This window comes from Rhincodon typus, chromosome 13, assembly GCF_021869965.1.
Source record: "Rhincodon typus isolate 14 chromosome 13, sRhiTyp1.1, whole genome shotgun sequence".
Lineage (NCBI taxonomy): Eukaryota > Metazoa > Chordata > Chondrichthyes > Orectolobiformes > Rhincodontidae > Rhincodon > Rhincodon typus.
In genome coordinates this window covers 35,287,324-35,304,736 of record NC_063344.1, presented here as the reverse complement: position 1 = coordinate 35,304,736, position 17,413 = coordinate 35,287,324, and positions in this window count along the sequence as shown.

The following is a 17,413-nucleotide window of genomic DNA, read 5'->3' as shown; positions in this document are numbered from 1 at the left end:
GGCATGGATACGGTGAATGCACTCAGCCTTTTTCACAGGGTCGGCGAATCGAGGACTAGAGGGCATCAGTTTAAGTTAAGAGGGGAAAGAATAAATGGGAACCTGAAGGGCAACTTTTTTTTACACAGAGGATGGTATGCATATGGAATGAGTTGTCAGTGGAAGTGGTTGAGGTGGGTGCATTAACAATATTTAAAAGGCATTTGGACAAATACATGGATAGGATAGGTTTAGAAGGATATGGGCCAAGTGCAGTGAAATGGGGTTAGCATGGATGGACATTTTGGTCAGCATAAACCAGTTTGGGCTGAAGGGCCTGTCTCTGTGCTGTAGGACTCTATGACTCTATGACACTAACTTAACATATCTAACCAATCATAACTATCAACATCTTGGGAGTTACCACTGACTAGAAATTGAGCTGCACTAAACATATAGGTACTGTGGCTTAAAAAACAGGTCAGAGGCTAGAAATTCCACAGTGAGTATCCCACCTCCTGCCCCCCCAAAAGCCAGTCCATCACTACAAGATGGAGTCTATTTGAATACTCCCTACTTGCCTGGATGAGTGCAGCTCCAGGAACACTCAAGAAGCTTGATACTATCCCGGTAAAAGTAGCCCATTTGATTGGCAAAATATCCCAAACAATTCACCATCTACAAGATGCACTGCAGAAATTCACTAAGGCTCCTTAAAGAGGCACATTCCAAACTCACAACCAATATCATCTCGAAGAACAAGGGCAGCAGGTACGTGAGAGCAATACCACTTGCAAGCTCCCCTCCAAGCCACTCCCTATCCTGATTTGGAAATATATTGCAGTCCCTTCTTTGCATTTGGCATTTGTCCCACTGAACAGATGAGATTTGTTATATCACCTCTGTACTTCAGCATGGGGTTGCACTAGTGGGGAAAATAACGATCTCTCAAAGGATGTTTTGTTCTTAAAAACACACCTATATGTTTAAAAACTATATAATTTTCTATATCACTAATCTGTGAATCCATCTCTGTACTCTCTTTGATGGGGACGTACCTGACTCAGATGAAATTTCTATATCTTCGTAATAGCTAAGGTGTTCCCGTTCTGATGCACTTTGTGAATTCCGTGCGCCAGTTTGACAATTGACAAGGCGCTTTTCCAGTATGGTATCAACTATTATTGTTTAATCTAACATCAAACAAAACAGACTCACTGCTCATTTATCTCATGGTTATTTCACTCGCCTAACAGAAGTGACTATAATTCAAATTAATTTATTGCATTTAAAACACTTTGTGATGTCCTCAGATAGAAAACCTCTCTTTCCTTCTTTTCTAATTTTTCTACTTCTTCATGGCTTCTATGTCTAATTGTAGCAGCAAGCAAGTCACTTCCACAGATCGTAATAGAATTGGTATGACAAATAAACAATTCCCATTATAAAATTTTAGCAGCCGCTTCTAATAATTGGGCATATTATACTCATATTACATTCTGCAAACCAATTTTTGTGGGTTTCATTTTACTGTTTAAGCATTAAAACACTGATCTGGTTAATGAGTAAATCTGTTTGAGAGATGAATATGTTGCAAAGAGGTCACCCAATGTTAAAACTTAGGAGGCATTGTTTTTAATCACTTACCCATAACACAGTGACTTAGTAGCTGCCTCTTGTACCAGACACAATTATTCAGAATGAATGCAGTCATTCAAGCATTGGATCTAACATCACCCAGTTGGTCTCTGAGTCTGCTCATAGCTCTTTCTGGCCATGAGGGGATTCTCAGATATGGTGAGATTTCTTGTCCATGCATAGCTACAAAAAGATCTTATGATATGTATGATCTGTGAATTTTCTGTGGTGTAAGTTGCTTGTCTTCGCCATATTCACTTAAAAATTATGACAGTGACCAAAGAAGAATGATTGTTTGGCTGATTTTTTGGGGATTGTAATGCTATTTTTTTTGTTACCCATCAAAATGCGTCATCTATCCTGACAACATCAGAAACTTCACACAATCAAGATTTAGTTTGATAGATATATAGATGCTAAGAAAACTGAGGGACTTGGGGAATGAGGTGGGAAAATGGACCTGAGATGCAAATCAGCCATTATCTTATTGTATGGTGGAAGACATATATAATTTAATCCTGCGCCTAGTTCTTTCTTTCTAAATTCTTACTGGATGGAAGAAATAAAACCAGATTGGAGTGGAATTTAAATGGAAGAATGAGAAGTAGTAAGTGAATGGTAGCGTTTTGGGGAGAAAGAACTTAAGATTTTTCACAAACCACTTTATGCTAATTAAGTAGATCAGTTTTATTGTACATCCAAGAGTACAAAATGAATTTATTTCACTGAACATATTATTAAGTTATCATATTGACATAGTTAGAAAATACAAAACTGTCTGAATGAAATTGAAATTTCCTACTATCCTTTGTCAGGAGAAAGATATGAAGGAGGACGTTTACCCTCAGCTTTTATAATTGTCAGTCCTTCAGGACAAAGATGTTTCAAACAACCTAAAATGCCAAGAATTTTGAAATTGACTGTTCAACTGCAAATGCGAACGCTACCAGTAAAATCCATTGTGATAGCCACAATGTTAATTACCTAGCTACATGAACAATTCAGATACAGATCCATACATATTTTTTCAATTATTATCTTCTTAGACTCACCACTTATTTCTAATCTGTCTTTCTGTCTGTTGTGTTACTATTTGTTCTCATATTTAGTAATTAATAAATGCAACCTTTCGGTGCAGCTAGAGAGATGTCTTGAGTAAATGAGTGGGCAGTGCAGAGGGCATGTGATGTTAGTGGTGTCAGTGTGTTAGGGTTGATGACAGGCAATGAAGGAAGATGTCACAAGAAGGAACAAGAGCAGCAGACAAGGATGTGGGACACAACAGCCCCCATTTGCCAGAAGCTATAGCAGTGCAGCGAGTCATGTGATCATCTGGCAGCCTCCAAGAACAGGTTAGCAGCTGCCATGGAGGTCCAGGGCCAGCACCCTCAAGATCTGCCGGAGAGATATATAAACCTGGTCTCCAGCCCCAACCCATTTGTCCTCAGGACCAAAGCTATGGTGACAGGGGCCCCTTCTTCATGAGGAGATGAGGCAATGCATGGAGGCACACAGCTGGAGGAGGAATCACACAGAGCCCCTTCAGAAGTCTCTACTCAACACACTCCAGAGGCGACTGTGCCCTCCTCCTCACCCCACCTACTGTCTCTAATGCTTGGAAGTTCACACTGAAGAAGGTCAGCAGAACACCCTTGGCACATCTGGCCAGTGCAGAAACAAATGCCCTCTGGGGTCACCTGACCAGACATCAAGGGCCAACAATCTCCTGTGCCAACCTGGCTCCCTCCACCCCAGCTACAGAACCAGGGAGTTCACAAAGACATATGGGAGAGAAAGGGAGAAGAAAACCCATTGAGTATTCTTTGGTGGTACCAGTAACAATCCACGATACATTATTTGGCTTTTTTTTTAAATAAATGGCACTGCTTTGACCTTCCATCTGGTTACTTTCCTCTCTCTGTTGCCTCAAACGTCATTGTTAAAGCATGGGGCATAAACTCATGAGCACACAGGATGTCCCATACATCAATACCTGTGTTGAGAGCCTCCTGCAGCATGTGCAAGCAAGAGGAACTGACCATACAGGGCAACGGGTCCTTCTGATACCACTGGCGCTCACCTTATAACATCCTTAATCTTTCCCTGGCCTTTGTGTCCAAAGGTGTTGTGTGAATGAATTGGTCAGTGATGTTTGGGGCAGGGAGATGCACAACAAACAGGGATTAGGATAACCAGGGATTAGGGATACCACAGGTTTGTGTCCTGTACAATGCTGAGTCTATGTGTAACGTCGTTTCCCTTTAAATGACCTCACATTGGTGGGTCTTGCAGCCCCTTCCCTCAGAGGTTGAGACACTTACCCTTCCCACTCTTGAGTGTGGTCATAGCTATTTTCTTCCCAACTTTCGATTTCCAGCATAAAGGAAGACATCAGTGAGCGCTCCTCAACCAACATCTGTATAACTCAATAAGTCCCTAAATATCCAAACTTGCTTCCTCTTAACTCTTCCTGTAACCCCATAGGCTTTACACTTTCCCCAGGTTATCATCCAGTGTGCCTACTTGAGCATTTGCCTGCAAACCTTCCCTTGCTAGACTCTGACATATGAGGTGACTGGGAGAAGTGTAGTCCTGGTCTACCTCCTGCTCCCAAAGTCAGTGTGCTCCTGACCATGGTTGAATCACCCACTCTCACTCTTCCTGCAAGACCTCCTTCCTTTCCAAGCCTTATAGTATCCCCCATTGCAGCTACTGTCCCTCTATTTACAATTGTCAAATACCTCCCTCAAGCCTGCAGACTCCACTCTCTCAGAATAACGTGCAGAGTTTGCTTCTCATGGCAGTGCTGTGTCTTATTCCCACAATGGCATCCCTTTTCCCCTTTAATTCTATCGATGGAGCCAACAGACTGACCATTGCCCAGCCCACTGAGTGACCCAACTAGACAGCCCCAGATGAGGAGTGCCCAGACTGATGCCTGTACATCTCCCTGAACTGCTTCAAAGGTAGCCCCTTCCGCTGACTGCTATGAGCCACAGGTTTAATCATCACCCATTCCTCAACTTGAGGCATGGAACCCCTGACGAAAAATCACTCAACTGGTTGCCTGATCATAGCCAATCCCTCAGACTGATAGGGGAGGCGGCTCTTGTTAACTGTGCATGGCCCCTGACTGATGGTTACTTCCATGGACTTCAGTGAGGAACACTCCCTGCAGATTTTGAAACATAGCTGCCTGCTGTTGCACATGTGTTTGCCACATAAGCTGCTGGCCCATGGAGCCGGTGTGTGATTGACATAGCACACTGCTATTCAACAAGATATCTGCCTCCTTGACTGAAGACGCAAGGAAAACTGCCTCATCCAGTGACTGCACTAATTAGCATGGAAAGGCAAGACATGGATGGTATGACCATGCAGGTAGGTGCTAAATGAGAGAGTGCTAAGAGAGCAAATGAGTAGCCCTGAGATGCAGCCTCGTCTAATCCATGCGCTGGGTGCCTGCCATGCCTGCAATGTGTCCCTGCTGGAACATTTCAATGCTGGCTGCTGGTGTGCCCTGCGAAACAATTGCCTGTTTCCAGAGTGGCCTGCAAGTATATTGAAGAGATGCCATGATGTTCATGATACGTTGGCAAATGTCCAATTTCAATATCCATGGATAAGGTGTGTCTGTGACTGGTGCCACAGATTGTACCCTGAGATGCTGCTTAGTCCGAAGCAATATGGAGATCCTTTGGAGCCAGCAGCGAACTAAAGTTGCCAGCCAACTGCTCTGATTTCTATGTTGAGTTTTCCTGATGTCCAGGTTCTTCGGTATGTTTGGTAAGATCAGAAGGTGGAGACTTAAGTGTTGAGTTGAGCCATTAACAATGTGTTTATTGAGCAATACTCCCCCTAATCAATAACTCGCTACTCACAAACGAGGAACATGTCTTACTGTTTGTCAAAAGCATGAAAGATGGCTGGAGATGTTCCCAACATTGAGAAAGATGTAATCAGGCTCCTCATCCAAATTTGCCGCAGACTCACCATAGCCCACGTCACTCTGGCCCATAAAAGATTCTGTCCAATGTTGTCATTGTCTAAGATTTCAACATGTTCACTCATTTATGTCAGAGAAGTTAAAAAAATACATTGAATTTAATATACAGTTAGAGACAAGTTACATTTAATTATCTTACCTACATTTACAACATGAAGACTGCTTCTCCATGTCAAGGCTTTAATGCTTTTAGGATGGGTCTAGGCCCAAAACATCAGCTTTCCTGCTCCTATGATGCTGCTTTGCCTGCTGTGTTCATCCAGCTCTACACCTTGTTATCTCTATGCTTTTAGGACAGTGTTTGGAAAGGACTCGCACTGGCAGTATATGCTTCACATTACTGAACAGCTACATACGATGAATGTTATTTTGTACAATGAAATTCTAATATTACTCAATTTAAGATCTTCCCATTTTTTCTGCACTTCGCATGCTTTTTTTGAGGTGACTCATCCCCACTCAGCTAGCTGGCTGGGGAACATTCCCTGATTGAGAATTCTAGAGGGCTGTCCCTTGGTTTGCTGAAAAGTAGTTTTAAAATGAAATATTCATAATTTCTATGTGATCACAAACATCTACTGTATAGCTGAGACAGAAGGTTATGGTGAGTGTTTCAGGGTATGCAAGCAATAATAAAATATAACTTGGTCACAGTGTATTCAGCCATTACTGCTATCACAAATTGTTGCAGCAATAATGGCTGAAAATGTCTGAACTGAGTGATATTGCTATACAACTGTAGTAGCTGTACAATATTTTCTCAAAAAAAAGTTGGAAAAATGTAGACATTTTTCAAATTCTGAAATTATATCTCCATACAACATTGCCAAATGATAGCAAGCAATTGTGATAGATCTTTGGTTTAACCCCTTTCAGGATTATTGCAAAAACTGATGGATTTCCTTTGAAATGTAATCCTAATAAAGAGTTCCCTTCACCTTTGAAAATTATGCATGTTGTTGTATGTGTCTGTGTCTAATATTCTTGCTGTTATGCCCACACAAATATCATAATTAACAAACAATTATTTTTCTGTTCCATTTCCAACATCTGACCTGCTGAAGATTTCAATCAAATTCCATATTTTATCCTACATTTGCCAGATCCACACAATTGCTGGAGCTAGGAATTGAAAACGTTGGCAGCAGATTAAAAAGCAAACATACTATTGTTTAAAGAAAGTATTTTTAATAACATTGATTTACGCTGTATGTGGTCCATGAAAATATAATGCCTAATAAAACGCAGCTAAGAAGCATGACCACATTTATTATACAATTAGCACATACCAAGATGAAGTACAGTGCTAATTATTTTGGATCAGTTCCTTCCACACACAAATTGTAACCTGCCTGTGGTTCTGATTGAAATGTATGGTTTTTGTAATAGAAAATGAGGCATATGTTAAAATGACCCCTACTATGTAATTTAGATTTGTCCCTTATCTCTTCAAAGAATGTTAATTATATCATAAAACATTGTAAGTAAAAAGTGTAACCATGTTACAAGGAATATATTAAAGGAAATATTTCTCATTTTGTACCATTAAATGGTGACATTTAATTAATAGACAAATACAAATAATTTTCACTTAAGGGAGACTTGCCATGATGACTGGTAGTTACCTGTAGGACTTTGTTTTCATCCAGAAGGTCAAAAGCAATGTGCCTTTAAGTAAAAAACATGTAACCATGTAAGTTTTATGAACATACACACACATACATATATTTGTTGTGTACAAGTTTCAAGTGACAAGGACTTAGTTTTAAAATATAGAAGTATTTTATGTTGCGATTTATCTAACAATATACTCTTCACAAGCAAAGATTCAACCTTTAATTATAATTTTTAAAAAAAGACAGTTCCCATTGAGGGTTAGGGCAATGAAGTTCTATCTTAAAACTGAAAATAAATCCTTTATTTTATAAAATCTCTCGTAAAATAATGTTTCCTCAGTCACACTGTGTAGATATGTCTATATGTTATCCATATCATAGATAATACTAACGGTTAACATTGTGAAAAAGAGAAAAAATATTTATTTGTATAAGTGCCTTTGACATACTTAGGATAATCCAAAGAAGTTTCCACCTAAAAAATACTAGTATGTTGCAACAACCTTCTAGCCGTAATCACAACTGACTGTTAAATAATAAATAACCAGGCAATCTTCTATTGGAGGTGTTAGTTGAGGATAAATATTGGTCAGAACTCTGCTTCTCTTTCCCCGGAGGATCCTGAGTGGGGGTTGCTTTAATGCCCTATCTGAAACATAGCTGAGGAGATTCTTGATTTGTGCCAAAAATGGCTGTGATTAATTTTTAAAGGAGCAGCTGCACAAAGGTCACAGAAGACCAGAACCATTTCAGTCGCAGGTGTAATTCAGGTTTTTCTTAATAAACCTTGATGTCAAACTGCTCCTTGCTCAAGCTGCATCACCACGCCTTATCAGTTTGGAATGTTCAGAAAAAAGTTCACAAAGATGGCCAACAAGGAAGAAGCCTGTTGAAAATAATCATATCTGTAAGGAGATATTGTGGCAATGACAAGCTAAATGACTTTTGAATGCTGTTCCAAGCTCATAAAAATATCTGAAAACAAGAAGTTCCATAATTTTAATCCAGCAACACTGAAGGAATAGTGATATATTTCCAATTCAGGAGAGTGAGTGGCTTGGAGGGGAACTTTCAAATCGTGGTGTTCCCACGTATCTGTTGTCCTTGTCCTCTTATATGGTAGTAGTCATGCATTTGGAAGGTGCTGTCAAAGGAGACATGGTGAACTTCTTCAGTACATCTTATAAATGGTACTGCTGCTGCTACTGTTCATTGATGGTGGAGGGAGTGGATGTTTATAGATAGGGTGTCAACATGCTCCTAATTGTGCCTTATAGATGGTGGACTGACTTTGGGAAGGAGACGAGATACTCAGTGTAGGATACCTATCTTCTGACCTGCTCTTGTCGCTAGAATATTAGTATGGCTAGCTCAGTTCAGTTTCTGGTGAATGAAAACCCTTAAAGATCTCCATTTGGGAACGAAATCTGCTGTCGTCACTTGTGGCTTCAGATCCACAGTATTGTGATTAACTCTTAACAAGCCGCCCATTTCAAGGGAAATTATGAATTGTCAACGAATACCAATTATGAATAAATGGCATGAAAGTGATGACCACGCCATATGAAAGATATAAAATGTTGATTAGACTATTTAGTGTCCGGTAAACTCATGAGAATAGCATGAATTCACAGGTTCTGTGAAGTTCTACATGAAAATTGCTGTTCATTAATTTGCATACTCAAACAAACTTCAGTTCTGAGGAAGGGTCACTGGACCCAAAACATTAACACTGATTTCTCTCCACGGATGCTGCCAGGCCTGTTGAGTTTTTCCAGCAATTTCTGTTTTTGTTTCTGATTTCCGGCATCCACAGCTCTTTTGGTTTTTATTTAGGCTTCAGTTAAATTTGCTTTCATTTTAAATACAGGTCCTGCCTGAAAATGGAATGAAATGGGCAAATACATATGGAAGGTCCCCACCTCAGACTCATCTGCGTTCACACCAGGAACTACAGTTTAGCTGTTTAAAATACTGCTGCAGCTTGGACAGTGTATATTCACTCAGTATTGTACAGAAATGTCAGCCTACTTAGTCAGGGTTTTGGTTTGGGAGTCAAACCTATGACTGAGTGCAATGACTGCAGGCCTGAGATTTTTCGATTGAAGTTCACATTCTCTTTGATAAGTCTGAATCGTGCTGAGAGATTTTGGAGGGTTTGTCACTGCAAGGCCCAATGGGTTCTCTCACTGTATCTTACCAAAGTCACCTCATTAATTATCATCCCACCCATGACTTCTCCCTGGAACAATTTTCATCCCATCTTAACCTGTGTCATTCTCTGAACAACTTGCCACTTAGCAGATATCCTGGAATGCTCCAGCATCCCTTGTGCCCATGCCCCATATGTAAGCCCATGGTGTACCCAGAAATGCCCTGCACATTTCCTGACATTTCATTCAGGTACGGAAGAGAAGAGGGAAATCTTTGTCCTGTGGTGTGGGCAGGATCCTGGATGTCCTGTTGAAATATATGGTGGCGACATGACTTCCTTCTCCACCATGACCAACAAAGGATGCCAAAAACAATACCAACTTAGTTCAAGGTTGCCACCCAAGATAAAGCTGTCACAGTGTCTGGAAGAATGTTTCACACTGTAGAGAAAAGGTCAATGTTTTTAACTCAGTTAGGTTAAGTGCCACCAACTTCTCTCCAATACCTCACACTCACTCTTTCTCTGCTATGTATTGACCTCCCACCAATGCTCATGCTCAACCACTCTCACTATTGCTGGCAATATCTTCTGTACTTGTTCTCACCCACCCCCAATCCCTGACATCATTAACCCTGCATGTCCTCTATGCTGCCTACTTATTCGTTTGGAACACCTCCTCACCTGAAGTAACAGTAATAGCTGTGCCATCCAGTTTCATCTCCTATAATACCATTCTCTCTCTCTCTCTCTCATTCCTTGAGGAAAACAACCTACAATAAGGCAGCATGACTCAAGACAGGTGGCTGACTACCTGACATTAGACTCTTCACTCCTTATGAGCTCAGAATTCTGATTCTTACTACTCAAAGTAGGATTGGACTGGCATCGAAGTCTGCTCTTAGCTCACTGTGCTCAGAAGCCCTGAGTGAACGCTACCCACTTGACCGGACTGAGGTCTGTCAGCAGATCTGGATTTGTGTCTTCGTTAAACAACATGGCAAGGTAGCAATAAAACAAACGTACTGAAGGGGCAAAATGCAAAAAGGCAAAGCAGGGACGCTGTGAGCATTCAGGTTGGCAAAGAATGAATGAACACTAAGAGAGCAAACAAAGAGCCTAGAGATGCAGCTTGGTCCAGTCCATCAGCTGAAGCATGTCCCTGAGTGCAAAGTATCCTTCCTGCAGTATTACCATGATAGTTGTCAATGTAGCCTGAGATGCAGCATTGAAGTTCAGAAGTGACCTGCAAGTGGATTAGAGATGTACCATGGAAGTTTTTAGAAGCTGGCACACATTTGATGTTAATGCCTGTGTTTGGTTTTCCAAATGTCTGGTGAGTTGGGAGACTCAATATTAATGAGGCAAGTTGTGGCGTTACCAAAGTGTTTAACAAATGGTAATGAGTGTCACTTGGCATCCCGCTGCTCCTGAATGAGAATCTCACTACTGCTCTTGTGGAAAGCGTAATAGGTGGAGCAAGCTGCACCCACTATCAAGATTGCCCTTATCACTATAGTCACTTAATTCTGTCACACATCTTGCCATTGCCCACATCACTTCGACCTGTAGAAGATTCTTCCCTTTACTTTTCATGTTTATATTGTCAACCAGATGTTCAGAAGACTGGAAAATTGTTTGGTGTTTCTACGTATGAATGATGTGAAACAAAAAATATATAATGGATGGTCATATGAGCAAACCCACCTACAATTGGACATTTGCCTCAGCCTCTCCTCCCTACGCCCAACCTCCACCATCACAGACAGGGATCATCTATGCAAATGAAAAATAGCCTTGTATAAAAATAGTGGGAAAAGATGTGCGCTCTCTTTGAAACTTACAGGCACACTGCTAATAAACAAATCTTCAATATGCTACAAGAACAATGTGGACTTCATATTGCAAGTCAGTACATTCTAAATTATCAAAAAATATTTTAAAAAAACACACACAGCAATAAACTTTTGCTTTTACATGCTGAGATTAGAAACCATATGAACCATTTAAATTAAGCTGCTCAGAGAATGATGGATCAATCTGATTAACATGGGTGTTTGCAACTGAACAAATTGCCATAAGGCTGAGTCATAATGGGAAGGGTTTCCAACTGAGTTTAACAATCATTTAAGGACTGTTGGTCAAAGGAGCTGCTGTTGGTCTGCTGAGAACCAGCTAGCTTTTCTAACATGTGGAGGAAACACTTTTACTCTAATTAATCATTGTGCTGTAGTGCAGCTGGAGGGTCATGACTTCCCACAAGTTAGTAGACCTAAACTGCTAGAATTTTGTTAAGACTGCTAGTAATTTTATTCAACCATTATTATGCTAAATGAGCCAGTCACAACTTAGTTTTCATCATGGAAGAGTTTAATAATTATAAATGTGAAGATCAACAGGATTACCATTTAATAGCATTCTAGTTGCTTTAATTATTAGTGACTCTGAGCACATGCTGGAGAGCTGTATATTTCGGAACATGGGGTGAGTGTCAAATCCACCTGATGTCGTCAGTTTCAGTCCTGGGCATTTGCATTTTTTTTTGGTACATTTTCGGATTTGTTTTCATCCTCGTGTCATGACCAGATCCCTGGCAAGATTCCCCAATTTGTTACAGTTACAAATGGAATACCTCAACCTGTTCATTGCCAGGCCATGAGGGAAGAAACTGACCCTTCTTGATTTATCCACCCCCTTGATTGTTTGCAGCACAGTTAACTTAGAAAGGCCCTCTTCCATGTGGATACTGTTCTCCCAGACTCAAATGAACTTATGTTTAAAAGGAGCCAACTTAACCAGGATTTCTTGAAGTAACAACAAAGGTGAGTTTATTCATTAAAAATATGCAAAAAGAAATAGATTCGAAGTGGATTAGAAATAACAGTTGACCCTAAAAGATAAAAGTGAAGACAAGGTTATATGGAACAGTCTCTGAATTGTACTTGAAGAAGAGATAGGAACATTGTAACTGTTGTGGTGGAGCTTACTGGTAATGTTGACGTTTGTAATTTTACAATAAGTTTCATGACCCTTAATTTTACAGATTGTTTAGGATTCTGTACATCTGACTCCTCTTAACAGTGACTGAATTCTGCATTCAGGGTGACAAACAGTCCTTTTGTTGTCCTATTTCCTCAATCATAGTAACAGAAAATTTTTATCTGCAAGGGGTAACAAGGGTAACTTTCTTACTGTACTTGTGCTGAAAAGAGACAAATAACATTTGTGTCATAAAAATGCCAGGCAATGACCATCTCCAATAAAAAAAAAGTTCTAATCATCACCCCTTGACATTCAATGGTGTTACCATCCCTGAGTCCCCCACTATCAAATTCCTGAGGGTTACCATTGACCAGAACTGGACTAGCCATATAAATACAATGGCCACAAGAGAAGGGAAGGTCAGAGGCTAGAAGTCCAATAGTGAGAGTATATGTAGGTAGATTATGGAAATCTGCAGGACAAGTAGGATAATGGTAGTTGGTGATTTCAACTACCTTATGGTAGACTGGGAAAAAGGAAGAGTGTGGGGCATGGAAGGGGAGAATTTTCTGCAGTCTGCACAGGAGAACTTTATGGAACAGTACATTTCAAGTCCTACCAAGACAAACTGTGTTGGGTCTGGTCCTAGGAAATGAGGCAGATTAAGTGGAGAATGTCAGAGTAGGGGAAAATGTGGGAACTAGCAATCATAGAGTAATAAGATTTATTATTAAGTCAGAAAAGGACAAAAGTCAGTCAAGGATTAAATTCCCAGACTGGAAAAAGGAAGATTTTTTTCTAAAAGTTGAACTGGAGTAAGTTGATTGGAAATGCATTTTGGTGGATTAAACAGAGGATGAAAAATTCTCATTTTCATTCCATCCTGACTTGGAATTATATCATGTTTCCTTCAGTACTGCAAAGTCAAGGTCCTGGAACTCCTTCCGAAGTGGCACTGTGGGCCTACCTACACTAATTGGACTGCAATGGTTCAAGAAAGCAGTTCACCAACACCTTCCCAAGCACAGTTAGTCAATGGGCAATAAATTCTGGTACAGCTAGCAATGTCCACATCCCTTAATTGAATTTTTAAAAATGAAGTCTGATGTTTTGAGGTGTGACAGGCAAGATGTTCATGTCACATACACTTTACATATACAGCTAGAAGTTATGTGACATTGTTCTTTGCAAGGTGATCATGCCAGTAACTGAGTAATCCAAAACCAAGGAGAATGTTCTGGAGGAATGATTTTGGATCTCACTGTGGTAGATGGTGAAATTTGATGGCAATTATTAAAAAATCTGGAATTCAAAACAAACTTGTCTAATGTAGCTACTGAACCCCTGTAACCACTGTCAACTGTAAAATCCTATCTGGCTCACTATTATCCTTTAGGAAACGGACTTTGTTATCCTTACCTGGTCTGACTACATACGACTCCAAAACCACAGGCAGCTGGCTGATTCTTAATTGCCTTCTGAGCAATTAGGGATGGCAATAAATGCTGGCCTAATTAACAACACCCAGCTCCATGAACAAAGAAAGTCAAACCAGATGGTGGACCATTTTTATAAGGATAAAGGTTGTCTTATGTCATGTAAACTATTATACGGGAAAATTATAAGATATATTTTGAATATTCTGCGCAAGTATAATATTCATGCCACTGATTGGTTACCAATTCCTATGATTTGGGCAGCTAATTGGCAATGTCAATTTTAAATGGAAAAATGGAAATCTATTTACTTTATGCCCAGAATTGCCAGATATTTATGGAAAAAATTTTGACTCATTCAAATTGGTTGCATTTGATGGAGGAACATAAAAATGTAGAATATACTTGCCCCTGCCAGCAGAGTAGTACACTCCATTGTTCTGCACTTTTAACTATTAATTGAGTCGATTAGACTTGCTGACTCACTGTCTGGAATTTCTTGCTTTGACAAAATCCTGGCACGTCTTATTCATCTTGTGTGTTCCAACTAACAAAAGGATGCACCCTTGATCTCAGCCTATTTCAGGAACCTAGCTCGATTCATAATCAAAACAAGTTTCCTGGCCTTTTCCAGGAAATCTGCCAGTAAAATTACTGGAAAATGGTAACAGTAGAGCTTGGCTCCCTGCTAAAACATGCTGTGCCCAGTGGCCCTAGGAGAGGGGTGAATGTGAAGTAAAATAAATTAGTGTATATTTTTTTCAAATGCTCCAGCATATGCAGCCACTTTTCTGTATGCCTCACTAAAATGTACAGTTTCCATTATCTGTACAACAATTCTGTGTTCTTGGTATACCTTATGCTCAGGGTAGCTATGCTATAAGCAACACAAGACACTTTGGATATGTATAACACATGTCTGCAGATTCACAATTAAGTGTGTTTCACACCTCCAGCTGAAAAGCTTAAAACTAGCAGGATATAGCAGATCACCAGCCCATTTAATATTCCACCTGACTTTCCTTTACATTGACAACAATAATTGAAAAAATGTCAAAAATATACTTATGTGGAAAAAATATTAAATTCCATTTAATCTTAAACTTGAATTGCAGACAAACAATGGTTGCTAAGGCTTTACATCTCTAATTTGTGTGGCAAATTATTTTTCAATAACATAGAGATAGCAAGAACTGCAGATGCTGGAGTCAGAGTCTATTCTAACACAGTGTCAAGCTGGAGAAACACAGCAGTCAGGCAGCATCAGGAGACTGAGAAAGTTGACATTTCAGGTCAGGACCCTTCTTCAGAACTGGGGAGGGGGAAGGGAGCTAAGAAATAAATAGAGGGAGGAGGGAAGGGGCTGGGGTAATGTAGATGGGATAGTGATAGGTGGATGCAGGTAGGGGGTAGTGAGGATTGGTTAGTGGGATGGGTGGGCAGATAGATGGGAAAGAAGATGGATAGGTTGTGTCACATCAAGGAGGCGGGAGGGAGGATTGTGGGGCAGGGGAAAGGCAGGTGGGGTGGTGATAGGTGAATGCAGGTAGTGGGTAGTGGGGATTGGTCGGTGGGAAGGGTAGGGTGGATAGGTGGGAAGAAGATGGACAGGTTGTGTCAGGTCAAGGAGGTGGGGATGAGATGGAGGCTTGGAAGAGGGACGAGGCCGGGAGTGGGGAAATTTTAAAACTGGTGAATTCTATGTTTAGGCCATCAGGCTGTAGGCTCCCAAGGCGGAATATGAGGTGTTGCTCCTCTAGTTTGTGTGTGGCATCATTGTGGCACTTCAGGAGGCCCAGGATGGACATGTCACCCAGGGAGTGGGAAGGGGAGTTAAAATGGTAGGTGACCGGAAGATGTTGTCGTTTGTCGTGTACAGAGCGCAGATGCTCCACGAAACGGTCCCCAATTCTGTGCTTGGTCTCGCCGATGTAAAGGATGCCACATTCGGAGCAATGGATACAGTAGATCAGGTTGGAGCAAAAACAGAAGTTGCTGGAAAAGCTCAGCAAGTCTGGCAGCATCTGTGAAGAAAAAAATCAGAGTTAACATTTCGGGTCCATTGACCCTTCCTCAGAACTGATGGTAGCTGGGAAAATGTTGGTTAAGTGCAGAAAATAAGGAGGGGGATGAAGTAGGGAGTAAATGATAGGATAGAGCCCAAAGAGAGATAAAGGAGTTGACAACATTCTGGCTGGGACGGTAAATAGTTGTTAATGGGGACTGTTAGTGACTAACAATAGGTAGTGTGTAATGGCAGGCTATGTGATAACAAGGCCTGGTGTGTGGGGTAGGGGGCTAGGACATGGGAGAGTTTAAGCACTAAAATTATTGAACTCGATATTGAGTCTGGAGGGCTGCAGGGTCTCCAAGCAGAAAATGAGGTGTCGTTCTTCCAGCTTGTGTTGAGATTCACTGGAACACTGCAGCAAACCAGAGACAGAGATGTTGGCCAGGGAACAGGGTGGTGCATTAAAGTGGCAGGCAACAGGTGCTCTGCGAAGCCGTCACCCAGATTATGCTTCGTTTCCCCAGTGTAGAGGAGACTACATTGTGAGCAGCGAATGCAGTAGACTAGATTCTGGGAAGTGCAGGTGAAGGTGTGTTGGGGCCTTTTGCTACTGGGGAGGGAGGAGGTAAATGGGCAGGTGTTGCACCTTCGCCAGTTACAGGGGAAGGTGCCATAGGGCTGTGGGGAGGTGTTGGGGGTTAAGGAAGTGTGGACCAGGGTGTCCCGGAGGGAACGGTCCCTGTGGAAGGCAGACAGGGGAGGGGAGGGGAAGATGTGTCTGATGGTGGCATCTTGCTGGAAGTGGCAGAAATGACATCTGATGATCTTCTGGAAATGGAAGCTGGTGGGATGGTATCCTATTGTTTCTTCCCTACCCAATCCCCGTCCCTATTTCCTGCATATAAACCGATGTTTTCCTAGCTACCATCAGTTCTGAGGAATGGTCACCAGACCCAAAATGTTAACTGTGATTTTTTCTTCACAGATGCTGCCAGACCTGCTGAGCTTTTTCAGCAACTTCTGTTTTTGTTCCTGATTTACAGCATCCGCAGTTCCTTCGGTTTTTATTTAGACAAGGTTGGAGGATGTACAGGTGACCCCTGTCAGATATGAAAAGTTTACTTTGGCCCTTGGACAGAGGTGAGAGGGGAGGTGTAGGGGCAGGTGTAGCACTTCTGCGGTTGCAGGGAAAGATGCCGGGGATGATGGGGTTATTGGTGAGCGTGGAGCGGATGAGGGAGTCGCGGAGAGAGCGGTCCCTATGAAAGGCAGATGGGGTGGGGAGGGAAATATCTCTTTAGTCATGGGGTCGGATTGTAGGTGGCGGAAGTGGCGGAGGATGATATGCTGGATGCGAAGGTTGGTGGGGTGCAATGTGAGGACCAGGGGGATTCTGTCTAAATTTTTGTTGGGGAGAGCGGTTTGAGGGCAGAAGGGCGGGAAATGCAAGAGATGCATTTGAGGGCATTTTTGATCATCAGAGGGGGGATGTGGCGGTTCTTGAAACAGGAGGACATCTAGGATGTCTGGGAGTGGAAAGCTCCATCTTTGGAGCAGACACGGAGGAATTGCGAGTAAGGGATTGCATTCTTG